Source organism: Petromyzon marinus, chromosome 6 (assembly GCF_048934315.1).
Source record: "Petromyzon marinus isolate PM22_M1 ecotype Great Lakes invasive population chromosome 6, UKy_Petmar_22M1.pri1.0, whole genome shotgun sequence".
NCBI lineage: Eukaryota > Metazoa > Chordata > Hyperoartia > Petromyzontiformes > Petromyzontidae > Petromyzon > Petromyzon marinus.
Window position 1 is genome coordinate 152,050 of NC_133672.1, and position 16,774 is coordinate 168,823.

A 16,774-nucleotide genomic window follows, 5' to 3' on the forward strand; every position below is an offset into this window, starting at 1 on the left:
ACGCTGCAAAGTATTATCTGTATTTTGATTTAGCGTGCTGATCTTAAAGATGCATTGAAAAATTTTACACTCCGACTGATGCTTTTGTTGTTGTGGAGTAACTCGTGCAGCCAGCTTTGGCTCTAGGATTTGGTGTTACATGTTATTTATGTAGTTTATTGTAAAAATTCGGTCACAGTCCCTGTGATCACTGTTACGTTTCAATTATGGCTTTATTTTTTGGTGATTTCGAAAAGTTTTTTGGTTTGGACATGTTTGTTTTGTTGTAGTACGGAGTTAGACTGATGGCCTTAATCTAAGTTTTCTTGTGGTTGTTGTTGTTTGACTTGCATCCCGCTGGGATATTTTGCACACAGCGTTGGTATACGGTGCTTTTTTCAGGAATATTTTGCTGTTTTTTCATTGATTTTCTGTTTGCACAGTCACATAGTCACTTTAAGATGTTTTCTTGTTCGTGTTTTTGTTTTTTTGTTTGTTGTGGTTGCACCCGATTCAAGAGCCGAATGGCTCACAGGTCTATACCAAAATAAATAAACTGAAACAAGGACAAAGATTCCCCACTCCCCCCCCCCCCCCCCAGCTTTAACAGACTATTGGGGCAAGTGCTGTTAGCAGGCACCTATCAAGAAAGCCAACATGGCATACGAGGGCAAAGGTGGCCATCACCGCGTCCGTGACATACACGCACATGCATGGTCCCATTCTCATTTGCGCCCAGGAACCCACAAGGGAAATGAAAACCCCTCCGTGAGCCCATGCATGGCTACGACTGCTGGAGGTAGCCCCTAACCTGTCCTCCTCGCTCTACGCCTCTCACCCTTCCAGTCTTACCTCACGCTCAGGTGAGGAGATCGTCGAGCAGACACGACACCTCCTCAGTTTAACACGTAGTAGCAGGCTTTCGCGACCTGTATTATTCATAATAAAGGTTTGTGGGTTAGATCGCGTTATTTAGAAATGTGTCACAACCCTCCACCACCCGACACGGCCAACAAGTAAAAAATGTGTCACGTTGACAAAAAAACAAATATTTCACTACTTTAGCGCACCGGTGTGTTGAAGAGTGGATTTACAACATTTACAATTTGAGGACGACGTTTCGCTGGAAATTACACCCAGCATCTTCAGGTGATTTGCCAAAATAGTGAAGCCATTCACCTGCTTCCGATATCTGTCTTTCCGCATAAAAAAATAATAATTTACAAATCTCATCAGCCACACGGCCTTCATCATGTGGCATTTCAGCAGCATTATTAACTCTGGACCGGTTTTGACATTCATTGCGACATCAGCAGTCAGGTTAAACCAATGCTGGTGAACTGTGAGATGTTTATAGGCAAGGTCCCTCCTTTTTAGAAATGAGACTTAGGTCGCCCTAGAACTCTAATGCACAACATAGAGTAATCATCAGCATTGTTGTGGATAATGTAACGGTTCTTTCTATTCTTGGGGTCATGGCAATAATATGCTCTTTTTTAATGTGTCTCAAAGTGACTGCATCTCTGTGGGTCTCTAAATGTCTCAATTAAGCTCTATGAGTCTCTATGGATGTACTCTATGGTCCATAGTTTATATACACGAGCAGACAATCTGCTTTCTGGACACGTTTGTCATCGCAAATCATTACTCGCCTGCACCCCACAGTACCGTATGGCCCCTTTTCTCCCCGCCCCACCTCTCACCCTTTCGAGACCCCACCTCTGTCCCGGCTATGGGGCAAGTTTGGAACAAAGGCAGCGATATTGCCAAACAAGAAGGTCCATTGCACACTGCCTGCATTATTGATGGCGCTCGGCACAGAGTCACTATTACCCGGGCACAATCATCGTAACCAGAGCCCTGGGCTGAAAGCACGCGTGCACCTGTACACACATACACAAGACTAGACGTGTATGCTAATATAAGCGTACACAACTACACACTTTTACAGCCGCACAAATACACACATGTACACACGTGCACGTGTACAAATACACACATGTACACACACGTGCATGTGTACATGTACACATATACACACACTTTACTTGTTGTGTCCGGCTCGCCCCGATGTGTTTGCGTGCTCAACCGAATCGTCACCACAAGTGACACAGCCCCAGAATGTTACAGGTGGCGTGGAGGACAGCATCACCACGAGAGTTGTTATCCAGGAGATCCACACTGAATCTTTTTCAGAAGGGTCCTGCATTGGGATTTTATTTTAAGATGTTTTCAGACAAATAACGATGAGTGTTTTGACCTTGTGGTTGGAAACCAGAGCACCCGGAGAAAACCCACACACGTGAGGGAGCAGCACCCTATCCAATAACAGATGGAAGCAGATAACCATTAGTCCACTTCTTGTACTGCCTTCTCCTGATGAGTCAGGGCATGGCACCTTGACGCCCACCGCCCGGCTAAACTGTAGCTGAGTGGAGTGTGGAGTGTCGTGGGTATGGAGTAGAGTGCAGAGCATATTGTGGAATATGGATCATAATGTGCAATGTGGATGGATTTAATAATCAATTTCTGCACTGTCATCTTATGGCTACATCACAACCCATGCGTACAACACCTGGCTATCCCAGGTGATCTCTCATCCGAGCACAGGGCAGGCGCAAGGCCTGTTTGACGAGGTCGGCCACACTCCGGGAAATTCAGGGCGGTCCAGCCATTGGCATCGTTCGATGGGGGTAATGAGGTTACGCGGCGGTGCGAGGGGGGGTGGTGGGTTAATGCGGTGATGTTCGTGTCGGGGCACCGTGCCAGCGCCTCCCATGTCTGTTTTTAATCCTGGGTGGGACTCGGAGTGATTTTATAAATTGTTCTCACGTGTAGAGAATTTTGAGGCCTCGGAAAATTGCACATATTATTTCCACTAAAATTATGGCAGTGGCGTATTTGTATGTCATTGTGTGACACGCACGCACGACAGGGCCGAACCGAGTGAAGCAGCAGTGCGATCTGGACCGGGACGTTTATCACACCGATTTTGTAATTGCCGATGACCAAATCCCTCGGGACATTGCTCATCTCGTAAAACCTCAGAAGCTAAGCAGGGATGAGCCCTGGATGACCGATCACCATCCCCACAAAACAGGTGGAGTCGGCATCTTGCTGAGCAGAGGACAGGTTAGAAACCACGGACACAGCAGACACAACTTTGATACGTCCTGCAAAGCGTGTTTGTCAAATGTCAATTAAATGGAAATATGTCCTCCTCAGAGTCTAAATATGCTGAATGAATACCCTTATGAATGCTACGGGTTTTTTTATGTTTAATCACTGGTGACCAGGCTGAAAACACAATCAACTCAATACGCTTGACAATGCCAGACTCAATCCCAATGTTTCAACTGCTGCGTCAGAAGATGACATTGGACCGGTGACCTCTGGATTGCAAAGCCAGCGTGCAAACCATGAGAACCACAGCGGCAGCTGCCGGTTACAGATGTGCGCACACCACCAAATTGTTGGGGCAAGTGCTGTTAGCGAGCACCTACAAAAGCCGGTACGGCACACGAGGGAGGGAGGGCACCGCCACGTCCGACAGTCACCGCGATTAGTGACGGCACCAACATCTCGCGGCGTGAGAGCGCCCACTGCTGGGCAAGTGACCACAGAGCGGGCAGAAGCTCGTCCAGTTCTCGATCCAGGTCAGTTCCTAACAACCAGTGGGGGACTTCAGTGATGGACTAAAACATAAAACAAAATCAGCACTGTTCTATGTATGTACGTTGGGCTTCTTTCGCACCGTACGTATACAACCGTGCTAATCGAAGGTCGCAGAGTTCATTGGGGGGAAAGTATGTAATTCAGAAAATATGGTTTTGATAAATATTTATTCTCAACTGAGTAGTGTTTGCCAATTGCAGAATTTGTAAACCAAAGCCATCTCAACCTTCCCAACATTGCTCCTCATATTTTCTTCAAGTCAATTCTTGCAAGCACCATGACGTCAACTTAAGCACCGTGGATCCTTCCGCTCAACCATCCTTGAACATGTAAAGGGATGTCCAGCTCAAGTGAACAGTGATGGGGTGTCCAGCCCAAACGAACATTGGGGCCGTGCGTATCTACTGTTTACATAATTTAGCTCGTGGTAAAAATTCCACGTTCTTATGGCGGTGACGCATCTACCCATAGGAAAACCACTGTTGACCTCCCCACTCAGTGCTCTCTGTTGTATCGACCGCGGGGCGATGATGAGCCGAGTCACCCCCCCTCCCTCCCCCGCCACAATTTAAACTTTTCAAACTTTATTTTACGAGCCGCTGACGTTATCGCCTGTGCCACCGGACCAAGCCGGTTATCCTTGCACATTGCACTGACAGTCGTGCAGACTGAAACAATGGTGAGCAACGAGACATTGGAGTGAGAAGCGATTTGCGCCGTGATAGCACACCGTGATGATCCGGATAAACCCCAGTTCAATTCCTGACCAATGCTACTATCAATTATGTCTGAACAAACCCGCACTCACCAGCCTAGTGAAATATGGGTTACTTCTCCTCTCTCACTCTTTCAATTGGAGTTTCCTCCCACTTCGTCTATTTTCCCGATGCCTTAGTAACCTTGCGCGATTCATGAAACGCGTCAACTCCTATCTGTCACAACTTTGACGGTTTGCACGTTTGAACCTGTGATCAGAAAATGTGGCTTGACAACGAGTTGTAAATGAATAGCTGTATGGGAGACGGACTGATGAGATGAGGACTTGGCACAGTGACAAAAATGCATTCCATTTGTTTTTTCAGCAATATATACACGCAATATGTATATGCTAACTGAATATACAAAATGAAGAATGAAGTTCATTTGGCTCATCTGGATCTGCTCACTCGATGCATCCATCTGGTCTTCTCGCTTGCGCTCTCAGGAGAGCCCTGGATGCTGAGAGCGCTCTGCTGGCCCTCTGCACGCGGTTGGCTCCTATGGTGGAGTACGTTTACAATGGGCAGTGATTTGCTGCTCAGATGAGCCAGTGGTGAATATCCTCATTCCAATAGTGGGGGACGAGTCTATCCAAATGACAACACTGACGACTTTACCACAAAATGTGATATTTTATTGACCCCGGAGAGATGATGGGCTGAGTCAAATCCCAACCAGGTTTTGAGAGATATCGTAACTTTCACAGGCAACAAGCAGCTTCCAAATATTTTTTTGTACGAGAGTGCTTCCTGGCGTCAGGCCTTCCCCTCGTTACGGTCTGAATGTCCTTTAAGCACCACGCTTGCAGTCTGCACCACCACCTCTGCGTTGTTACAGTGCAGCTCTAAGTAAGTCACAATATAAAAATCGGCAATTGACAATCCGCCTCTTTCCCGTTTACTCGATGTTCCTCAACCTTGTCACGGCCTCAAGCAGCCACAACACCTCTGGCCCTTGTTTAAGCATGGAAGTGTCTCGGCATACCTTAGACTCGCCGTCAACTACAGCCTCATTCTACGATTGCCTCGGTGCCACTTGAGGCGTGGCCTCCCAGCACTTTAATCCGTCCCTGTACTCGGCGATTAAATTTATTATTTTGCTCATCAAGCAAGTTCCAGACTCGTGTATCAGGCGTCCATCTGCAAGAGTTTCGCGTCTTTTTTTAATTTAATTTCACATGTGACTGCCGTTGAGAAGGAACGCCTCGGTGTGCAACGAAGTCCCGGGCAGGAAGTGTTTCTGCATTGAACCTGATCGACATTTTGAGATGCAAAAAAAAACTGTTTAACGATCCCAATTTCCAGTAATGCAGGTGCAGACTTGCCAGTGAGATACAACCCACACCTGTGAGATACAACCCACACCTGTGAAGTACACAACACACCTGTGAGTGCGAGCTGCCATCCATAATGCATCAACCCGGGCGAGGACGCGGAGGAACTATTGCAAGGAGACAGCCAACAACAATTGGTGTGTGAATGTTTTAGGGCGTGATGGAAGCCAGAGCAGGAGGGCGCATTGTGTCATGACTGGAATCCGCAACAACCACACTGACCACCACCACCAACTCATCTCTCATCTCATCCATGCGCTCCGACTTCTCCCTCATTAGAGATATTCCGGATCACTCCTGCTGCTCTATAAACCCAACGCAAACTCTTTGAAACGCGCCCTCTGATACTCAAGCTCTCTCAAAAACCAAATATTAAATTCCCTCCTATATTCTAAACAGATTGTTGGTGCAAGTGCTGATAACGAGCACCCATGGTGAGGGCCAACACGGCACATGACTGTGTGATACGGTTAGCGACACGCCCGACCGCCTTTCTCTCTCCGGCGGTGGGATATTGACACCACTGATAGTGGCCATGAGTGGGAATCGAACTCGGATTCTGGCTCTGCCCTGACGTCTCCTCTTGTCGCTCCGCAACTACACCGTCATAGCTCGTGGCGTGTTGAAGGGGAGCGGATTGTTCCATAACAATCGACGCGACATCGTGTTTCACGATACTATACGATATTCGTTGACACGATATGATGGTTATCGCGATATCAGTATCTTTTGTTTTATTGTGCTCTTAAACTCCAGTTTACTGTCCGAATTGCAGTTCACTCAACGTAATCGTACCGTGATTATTCTCATCACTGCAGCTCGGTGATCTGCAATCATCTCTATGCAACTAATAACGCGAATCGCATGCTGTCAGCTAAGACATAGACGTCAAGTACGCCGCTCAGAATAACCACCCACGTCGCAGTGGGGAACACCACTCCGCCTCATTTGAACGTCGGCTTTCGCGACCAACATCTGTAATAGAGGTTTGTGGGCTAATTAGTAATATTTGTTACGTAAAGAAAACATGCCAAGATTTCCATATCCAAAAGCGTTTTGGAAACCGTGTGGGTTTACTCTCCAAAACACCTTTGTTGCTGAACTAGTAACGAATTGGCATGTTTTGTTTACGTGACAACCCTTACGGATTTGCTGTGTAGGGTGGTGGCGGGTTTAACGACATATTTACGCGATCTAATCCAAAACAACCTCTATTATAAACAATTCCACACTTTTGTTGTATTGTACAACGAACGATACGATTTCTGTTGGGGCATACATTGATACCGTCGTATCGCGCGAGTGCCTTCATAGGTGCTCGCCAGAAGCGCCAATCCGTCCACTCCAGGCCATGCAGCGAGTCCCCTGTGTGATCCCCCTCATTGTGCAAACGTGCTGCTGTCGTGTGAAGTGTTCACGCTGTGTGCGTGTGCGTGCGTGTGTATACGCCTGTTTTCGTGGTGCGTGCGTGAGCCTGTGCCAACCCCGCGTCTGTGGCGAATTACGAGCGCGATAAAAGCGTTTTGGATGCACGCAGCGTGGGTTCCTTGGTGGAGGGGAGAGGGCAGTTGGGGGAGGGGGGCTCCGTGGGGTGGGATGGGGGGCCGAGATTGTGCTGATGAGGCAGTGGCTGTTGCTGCTGCATTCAGAGCGAGAGGAATTCGGCTCCGACTCCCGCGAGCTTGAGGAGGTGCGGGGGTGTTGGCTGTATGGGGGGGGGGGCATACGAGTTGTGGGGGTGGAGTGGGGGTCATAGCGCTCACCGACATACATGTAACATACATGTAACGTTAGGGAGCGTCACTCACCGTACACGTTAATACACGGAGGAAGCTCCAACATAATCATTTTCATCCACCATGCGTTTCAATTACATCGGCAGTCATAACAATCTTTAACATTTTCTCGTCGTGTAAACTTCCACCGATTAAAATCGACTACTGCTCAAGACACACTCGCTGAATCGGTGCGCGAATAATCAATGGGTTTACAATTTCAACACTTTACATTTGCAAATGTTACGTTTCGGGTACGAGACAATAAACAAACGATATATATTTGTTTTTACCCGGATAGGATGTTCAATCGACACAAGACCAGTGGCAGCGTGATGCTGCTGAGCACAAATGTGCACGCGCGTGTGCGTGTGTGTACCTCGGGGAATGGTGGTGTTAGCGCGGGGTGCTGCAAACCCGGCCACCCGAGTTCGATTCCCGCTCACGACCAACACCAGTTTTGGGTCTTCCCCGGACGTGGTCTTCCCCCGGACGTGGTGCTGGCCACCCACCCCCTCGTGTGCCATGCCGGCCTTCATAGGTGCTCGCGAACAGCACTTGCTCCAACAGTCTGTTAAGGCTATACGGGGGGAGGGGTCCCATTATCTTTGTAAGCCGTGCAATGGCGACAATTCTCTATGCCCCGTATCGGCTGTGCAGGCTGTTGGCGAGAATGCTGATAGGGCGAACCTGTTAAAGCCGGGACGGCGCATCATGAGGCGATGTTGTCAGCAACACACACGTACGTACGACCACACATACATCAGGACATATTCATGACAGTGCACACACCATCAGCACTAGAGAGACAAAGGCGGCCGGGCGTGGTGTTGGCCACCCACCCCCTCGTGCATCGTGTCGGGCTATAGCCAGTGCACACACCATCAGCTATAGCCCACACACTCGTGCACACACACGCACACGCGCAACCACACACACACACCCGCGCACACACACCCGCACACGCACACGTGCACACACACACGGCCAATGTACACAGCGCGGGGCTACAAACTCACAGCAGCTGCGCAACCCACGCAGCACGAGAAACAGAGTTAGAAACATAGAGAGACAGAAATAGACAGACAGAGAGATACATGAGAGACATAGAAAGGCACAGAGACACTTCTAGACACAGATACATAGACACAGAGACTTAGAAAGACACAGGGAATATCTGCTATTTTGTGACGATATCGGAAGGCCGCCAGGACCCACGTTGCCTGTCCAACACACAGGGTACTTTGTGATGCCGAGTTAACCCAGGGTAAGCCATTTCAATGCTAAATTATATGCTAATTCCTTTGTCAAGGCGCGTGGTCTTTTCTTCTCACACAGCTTAAAGGTCGTGATCTAAGCGTGGCTTCTTCCACTCCAGCGCTGTCCTCCAGACAGTCTCGTCCCTTCACCTGATGAAGGCCGCTTGTGTTGTGGCCGAAACGTCGTGATTTTTTGTTATTTTATTTTCACCTACGTGACTTTACCCAATAGAACCAAAGAGTATGGATCCTAGCAGTCACCAAATGAGTACCCAGTGCGATATGTACATAACACCAAATGAGTACCCAGTGCGATATGTACATAACACCAAATGAGTACCCAGTGCGATATGTACATAACCCCAAATGAGTACCCAGTGCAATATGTACATAACCCCAAATGAGTACCCAGTGCGATATGTACATAACACCAAATGAGTACCCAGTGGGATATGTACATAACACCGAATGAGTACCCAGTGCAATATGTACATAACACCAAATGAGTACCCAGTGCGATATGTACATGTACATAACACCGCCCGTGGACAAAGGCGGTCAGACGGACGTGGTCCTGGCCACCCACCCCCTCGTGTACCGTTCCGGCCTTCATAGGTACTCGCTAATGGCACTTTCCCCAACAGTTTGTTAATATTATATGGGGGATCTTTGAGAGCGGCGACTCGAGTTCGATTCCCAATCTTCACGGCGGGCCTGGGATTCCCGTAGGTCGATTCAGACGATCCACCTGGTCGTCTACATACCCACGAAGTACTATAGTACATACCCACAAAGTACTAATGTACATACCCACGAAGTACGTATATATAGTTGCATATTTATTTATTTATCCATGCAGAAATATTTTCGAGGCGTGCGACTGAGCGGGTGGGTAGAGGGTGTTTTGCTCATCAGGGAGAACGGAGAGAGGCGAGGAGTGGGGGCGAGAATAGAGAGTGCAGCAATAGAGAGTGCAGCAATAGAGAGTGCAGCTTAAGGAGTGTTTCGTCAGCAGTTCCACGTCGTCCCAGAGCGCCCGGCGCGGCTTAAAACAAAGAGCGCCCGACCCATCGCCAGCGCGGCGTTCTCGGCGCAGCTGCTGTTGGTGAATCATGGCCAGGAGGAGAAATGCGCGGAAGTTCCACATTCCTTGGCCTTGCACCGGACATTGAGCGCAATTGTTTTCTATCATTTAGTGCATAACCCGCAGCAGGCTCGAGCCAAACAGGGTTGGCGGATCACGTAGAGATTGCTGTGTAGTGTGCTTGAGTAGATGGCGAGGTGATTAGCAGGTGGGCAGTACAGCAAAGAGGATGCTGCTATGGATGTCGTGGTTCACTGCTACACGACTACATTGTTACGATGTGTGGTCACAATTTCTTCTTCCCGTCGAGTATTGTTTGTCACTCGTGGATACAGAATCTACGACGGTGGAGTGAAACTACAGGAGCTATGTCAAGTACAGTTCGTGTTTGCTATCTTGTGTCAATCAACACTCTGGACATCTATTCATCTGCACTCAAGGGTATATCAGACCGTCCGACGAACGGCGTTATTTTATTTCTAAACCGTAGTTATATTATAATTATCGTAATTTTAATACAACTGCAAAGCATTTGTGACTGGTAGCTTCTTGGTTCGGCTCGCCCTCCACTGCCCTGCCACGTGGTGACTCAGGGCGCTTGTGGGGTGCTGCTGCCCGTAGCCGGCCGCGTGGTGAAACGGTTGTGGTCACGGTGGAGTTTCACAGCTTGATGGTGTTCATTGACAGTCGATAATCCACGCCACCGTACCCCGTACCTATCAACATCTCGCACTGTCCAGCGCGTGCGGTCAGATGCCCCTGTGACCCTGGACTGGACGGGCAAAGGTTCTGCGAATAATTTCTTGATACAGCAATCTTTGCTGTGTCTGTTCCACCTGAAGACGGAAGCTTGTGTTGCCTCCGAAACGTCGTGATTTAATTTAGTTGTTTTCTTTTAATTTAATTTTACCTACGTGACTTTACCGAAAAAACCAAAGAGAATGATTTCAGAGTTAACGTTGAGGGGAATGGCCCTGCAAGCTTCGAGCGTAGACAGCGTGGACACAGTATTGACCCATCCCGTGCCGTGAAAGTGAAAGGATATTAGGCGACTGGGAGTTTGGAGTGGCTCGTTCCTTTGCTCTGATGAAGGACCATTGCCTCAATAGATGGCTTCTTACATCGAGTGATGGACAGGTTACATAGTGGGGACAACGACGCTGTTGTCGAGATGGGGTCAATTATGCTGCTCATTCAGCATCCTTAAGGATGATTAGAAGTTGAATTTGGTCCGTCTGGCATTCGTAGAAATGGATTTCCTTTCATGGTCCCCTCCTAGGATCGTCAACTTTTCAACAGCTCAAACCAGGACGTGTTTCTCAACCTAGGTCTATTAACACTGTTAAATAAACTTAAATAATGTTCTACACACGACTGGTACCAGGTCTCGGTACAAGTACATTTCTGCCACGCCAACACAGATGCTCACCTGTCCGGGTCACACCCGGACAGGTGAGCATTTGGCTGTTTTATCAATTGGCATGTGCAACAATTGCTCGATCTGGCAGAAAGAAGGAAGCGATGGAGATGTAAGGATGGTCTCTAGAACTTCTCCAGACAGTGATAATGGCAGCAACGGAGGGGTTGCGTTTCTGTGCCTTGATGAGTTTTCAGGGCTTCCGCGGATTTCTACGGGATCTGTGTCATGTCCACATAGACGCACGCGTGCACAACAAGACATTCGGCTTTATTATGTAGCGAAAACGCAAACATCAGCATTCCGCATTTAAGAACACACACAGACACACAAAGACATGGTTATTCCGTTTAGCCTTATAGATCGTCAGGGTAAATATAGTTAGCGAGCACCTTTTAACGGCACACGAGGGATTGGCGTGGCTGAGTACAACGCACGCCCGACAGCACCTTTTTCTCCACAGTGCTAATGTACATACACCGTGCCAAAGACTCACCTAAAAGCTGAGTCGACCAAAGGCAGATCCAAGGCAGGTTCAGATGCCAAACGCCACTGATGTTAGCCGCGGCTGGGAATCGATATCGTGCAGCATAGCCAGGAACAGCAGCCTCGTGGACCACTGCACAAGACAAAGACACGGAATGATTGCGGCATCATTTTGCACAAACATTTTCTGGACAAGTCCTCTGGTTTTATTCCAGCAGTTGGTCCCGCGTCTCTGATGATGTCCACAGGTAACGCATCTGGTAGGGCAGCTTCCCCCCTTTCTATACTGCCCAGGACAATGTCGACCTTTTCAATTGTGACATCCTGAGCTCCCTCCACTTCATTTGAGAGTTGGTCTACTTCCGGGGCTATAATGCATTGTTTTGTTTATTTTTCTATCGAGATCTGGATGAATACGAACAAAACAAGCGGAATTGTCTCCGGATATTGATTGGCATAATCCACCAATGTCAGCTTGTATCAAGTGCCTTAGCGAACACGAGGAGTCATCCGATTGCCCAATGCCACCAGAAGGAATTGCACATCGATCATGGGCATCCACAACAGAATTACACGAGGCACACATGATTTCTGTGAATGAACGGATGTTCATTCACAGAAAGAGATAACGATCCAGAGGCGCAGGGAAGCACAGAAAAAAGCTAAAGGTCAGCCAGAATAGGTGCCAATAATTGCCCAAGCTCTGTGGTCCTATGTTGGGACCTTTGGGCCAACTCCAGGAATGAGCATGTTATATATGTGGGAGTAAAGTGGAATATTCGGAGAAAGCCTACATGTGCAAGGGGGTAACACCTAATCCACATTGATGGAAATTAACCCACTTGCTGTACTGCCATACCCTAGCAAGCGACCTCGACACCCACATTTTAAGTGGGAGTTTTACGTCTGCTCAATGCCGCGAAGCCACTCGAATTGACTCTTCTGATGAGACACTGAATGTCTAAACCGGTCCAGGGTTTTGATTTTGTTGAACCAATGCTGATGAAATTATGCGCTCCCAGAAAGGAAGGGCCGTGTGGCGGCTGGGATGTGTCAAAATATATATTTTAAAGCGGAGGGACAGATATGGAAGGATGCGAATTGCCTGCCCACGCCCAGTTTGGGTCTTGTGAGCGCTGGACCTGGGCTCATCACGAGGAGTCACACTCCCAAGAGCTACGCTCTGTTGATACATGCCGGACGTCGGTTGAAACTGTTTATTGAAAGTATTTAAAGTTGTTTACTGCGAGTGTATAAAGGTAACTGAAATAATTTAAAGTAATTTATTGGCAGTATAACATGTTTACGGAAAGTGTTTAAAGCTGCTTTTTGAAAGTGTTTAAAGTTGTTTATTTAGTTCAAATGTAAAAGTTAAAAGTGCTTTCCTGCTCCAGTGAGCATTGTAGCGATGCTCATCTTCTATTCACAGCCTTTGAAAATCCCATTCATATGGCTGGGATGAGTATATCCACATTATTTAGCTGCTCATTAAAAGCATTTAAATTTGTTTATTTTTCAAGTTTTGCAGTGTACCTGGTGCGTGTGTAAGCAAGTGGCAGGACATCACCACAGGGCTTGTGCCAGGCCAGGTGCACTCTGAGGTCACGTGAAGTGTCGAAAGCTCGCTGGCAGGCAGTCAAGGCAAAGACCCAGGTACCATGGGTTAACTGAGATGACGGGCAGGTGCATCACCTGTGCCCCCTACTGTGCCAACTTCATTTTAGCATTCGGCGCTCCGCTCGTTGTGAGCGTCGCTCCTCTACCCTCCGCTGTTGTTGTTGGAGGGCGACCGCCTCCAACTGCCCACACACATTCACACACTGTTAGGGCAAGTGCTGTTTGCGAGCACCGATGAAGGCCGAGACGGCACACGCAGGGGTAGGTAGCCAGAACCCCGTTTGGCCGCCTATCTCCCTATTGGCGATGTTTACACATCCCACCAGGTACTCATTTGAGGCTGAGTCGACCAAGGGGAGGCCCAAGATCGGTTCAAATAATCGTCAATGGTGTTGGCCGTGAACGGAAATCGAACTCAGGTCGCTGGGTTCGTAGCGCAGCGTGCTAACCGCTACACTACCGATCCCCATACATGTGCACAACCACGTACACGCGTGCATTTTTACACGCACGCACACAGCCCACGCGTTCTGCTCCGGACAGGCAGAATGCCGTGCCCCCAGCTCTGCTCAGCACGGGATGCAGCACCCCTCAGCTGCTGTCCAGTGGCAACGACAGTAACTCCATTCGCATGCCGAGATGTAACCGTGAATACACTTTTTGACCACTTTTTTTTTAAATAACATCTCAACACAGAACACTACGTAATCATCGTTAGCGGTGTGTGGAGAATATCAACAACGGTAGAAAGCGACGCATCTTCCCGTTCGCTGTTCGCTCCGTTAAACTGAGCGACGCCGCATGGCTTGGAATCGCTTTGTCGGCCAAATTCCGTAGGGGAAAAAAACGCGCTCCTCTCAGTGTTTATACAAAGCGCGACACTGGCTGGAATGCTTGCTTGTAAAAAAATGTTTGTTGCTGTTAAAATGTGTAAAAAAGTTCTGTGCTTGTACAATGACCAGGGAGCAATGTTCACGTCTTGAGAAACACGGAACAACGCCGCGCTGCGCCATTGCGTCTGTCAACCAGTCGGAGATGCTGTGGTGCCACGGCCGCGGAGTAACTCCGCAAGCACAGCGGTTGTCCACTACCCCCCACCCTGAGCACACGCACACACTCAGCACTTGCACCCACGTAGTGTCCTGGCGGGGGATAGCCTGGCACATCGGGTTTTAATCCGAAGGGCCCCTAGAGGGAAAGTCCCACAGTCACCCGGTGCCAGGAGATTGGCCGACTCCCATAGGGCAGGTTATACTGCGATGCCCTAAAATTGGTTTGAAATCGTATGGGCGCAGAAAGAAAAAAAATCCCTGGGCCAACCGCAATGAGTTACTCACGACATTGGGGGGAGGACGGAGGGCGGAATATTAAGCAAGAAAAGTGCCAGGGCCCTTCCAGACAATGGGCAATGAGGGACGATGGGTGGCCGCCGCGCAGCACTCGAGGGAGGACGCGGTAACAGGGGGGGTAACCGCAGGTAAGCGCACGATTGGCCGCGCGGTACAATGGCACCCCGGGCCTTTGAAGTTAAGGGAATGAAAAGAGTAGCCCGAGACAATTTTGGGCTCTGGTCTTCAACCTCTGGGCCGTCAAGATCCACTCCCTGCCATCCTGCTTCCTCGAGCCGCTCGCAGCATCCATGTGATGCCAGAGAGTGCTGCTACAAGGCAGCGATAGGTAAAGTTTTCTCTCGTCCTTCTCCCTCCGACTCTCACTGTCCGTGGGACGCCGTGAGTACAGCTTCGAGGTACGTGGTAGTAGGCCTCGGCAAGGTAAGGTAATTTACCCTATTTACCGGGTAAAAGGGTAAAGGTGTCGACATGCCAAGGGGTAAGGTAAAGGGTAGGGTAAAGGTAGCTCGGAAGAATTACCCGGTAGGGTAAAGATAGCACGAAGTATTACCCGGTAAATACGGTACCTTGTTTACTGCTAAAAGCTCCGTGGCGCAGTCCGTGGCGCAGTCCGTGGCTTCCACTTAATGTACGAGTAATGGCAGAACTCCACAACTCCAGGAAGTGGCCCCGAAATTTGCCATAACGTAAGGGGCCGTGACCAATTACAGCCAACGGCAGTTTACCATGGACAATTAGACCTAAGCCAAAACATAACATATAAAAAATAATGTTTAAAAATAGTTATTTCTTTATGATAGAATATAGTATTGTCATCAGTGTGACGTAAGTATACCAAGTTTGCAGTCGATACCACATTGGGAAGTGGTTTAAAATTGAGTTACAAGATTTTAGGATACAACGACAACAAGCATGTACAATTGGAATCATCGAGAGTATTCTATATTAATTAATCGCTCTACCTAGCATTTACCGTTATAAACCTTTTTCATGTGTAGTACTACCCCAGTAATTACCCTGTAATCGGGTAATTTGTATGGGGTAAGGGTAAAAGGTAGGGTAAAGGTAGGCTCGTTGCTTTTTACCTTTTACCTTACCTGCTAAAGGGTAAAAGGTAGGGTAGAGTGATTGTATTGTGGTAAGGGTAAAAGGTAGGGTAAAGGTAGACTCGTTGTTTTTACCTTTTACCTTACCTGCTAAAGGGTAAAAGGTAGGCTAAAGGTAGGCTCGTTGTTTTTACCTTACCTTGCCGAGGCCTACGTGGTAGGACGTTTGAGCGACTGGGTTCGTAGGCAGAGCTAGGCTAAGCTCTTCTCGCAAAATATTCCCCCCCAGGTAGCATGTATTTGCGCCGTTAATAAACTTCAGTACAGAGTATCGGTGCAGTGTGATTTATGTGTGTGTGGGTAGAACGTCAGCGTGGTGTCTGTGATGTGTGTGTAGTGCGACTGCGCGGGGAGCAGACGGTGTGCGAAGGAGAGCGGGCGCAGGGCTGCAGCGTCGGTGTGGTGTTGGTCATTTGAGTGTGGGAGGCACGCAGCCGCCTTCGTGTGAGTGGCGGTGTACGCGGGCGTGTGCGGAGCAACCCCGTGTGGCGGTGAGCCAGCGCCGCAGCCCCGCCCCTCAGAGAGAGCGCCAGCACGGGGGGGTGGGGGCGATCACCCGGTCGGCGGGGGCCCGGCGGGAGCCGATCGACGTTGTGGAGGAGGAGGGAGTGGAGGAGGAGGGAGTGGAGGGGGGAGTGGAGAAGGGAATGGAGGAGGGAGTGGAGGAGGAGGGAGTGGAGGAGGAGGGAATGGAGGAGGGAATGGAGGAGGAGAGAGTGGAGGAGGAGGGAGTGGAGGAGGAGAGAGTGGAGGAGGAGGGAGTGGAGGAGGAGGGAATGGAGGAGGGAGTGGAGGAGAAGGGAATGGAGGAGGAATGAATGGAGGAGGGAGTGAAAAAAAGGAGGGAATGGAGGAGGGAGTGGAGGGGGGAGTGGAGAAGGGAGTGGAGGAGGGAGTGGAGGAGGAGGGAGTGGAGGAGGAGAGAGTGGAGG

General features: G+C 49.1%; 2 long non-coding RNA genes across 2 annotated transcripts in view; one reads left to right on the plus strand and one right to left on the minus strand.

Annotated features, from left to right (window-relative positions):
- Positions 1 to 8,186, minus strand: part of LOC142922425 (uncharacterized) — a 21,643-nt gene extending 13,457 nt beyond the window's left edge. The window contains exon 1 of the long non-coding RNA XR_012940051.1: positions 7,901 to 8,186. This is a non-coding gene — a long non-coding RNA (uncharacterized LOC142922425). The remainder of the gene's footprint in view (positions 1 to 7,900) is intronic.
- Positions 7,299 to 16,376, plus strand: LOC116939728 (uncharacterized). The gene is made up of 3 exons (XR_004402462.2): positions 7,299 to 7,436; positions 8,182 to 8,263; positions 14,347 to 16,376. It is a non-coding gene; the product is annotated as an uncharacterized LOC116939728 (long non-coding RNA).
- The last annotated feature ends 398 nt before the right edge of the window (positions 16,377 to 16,774 follow it).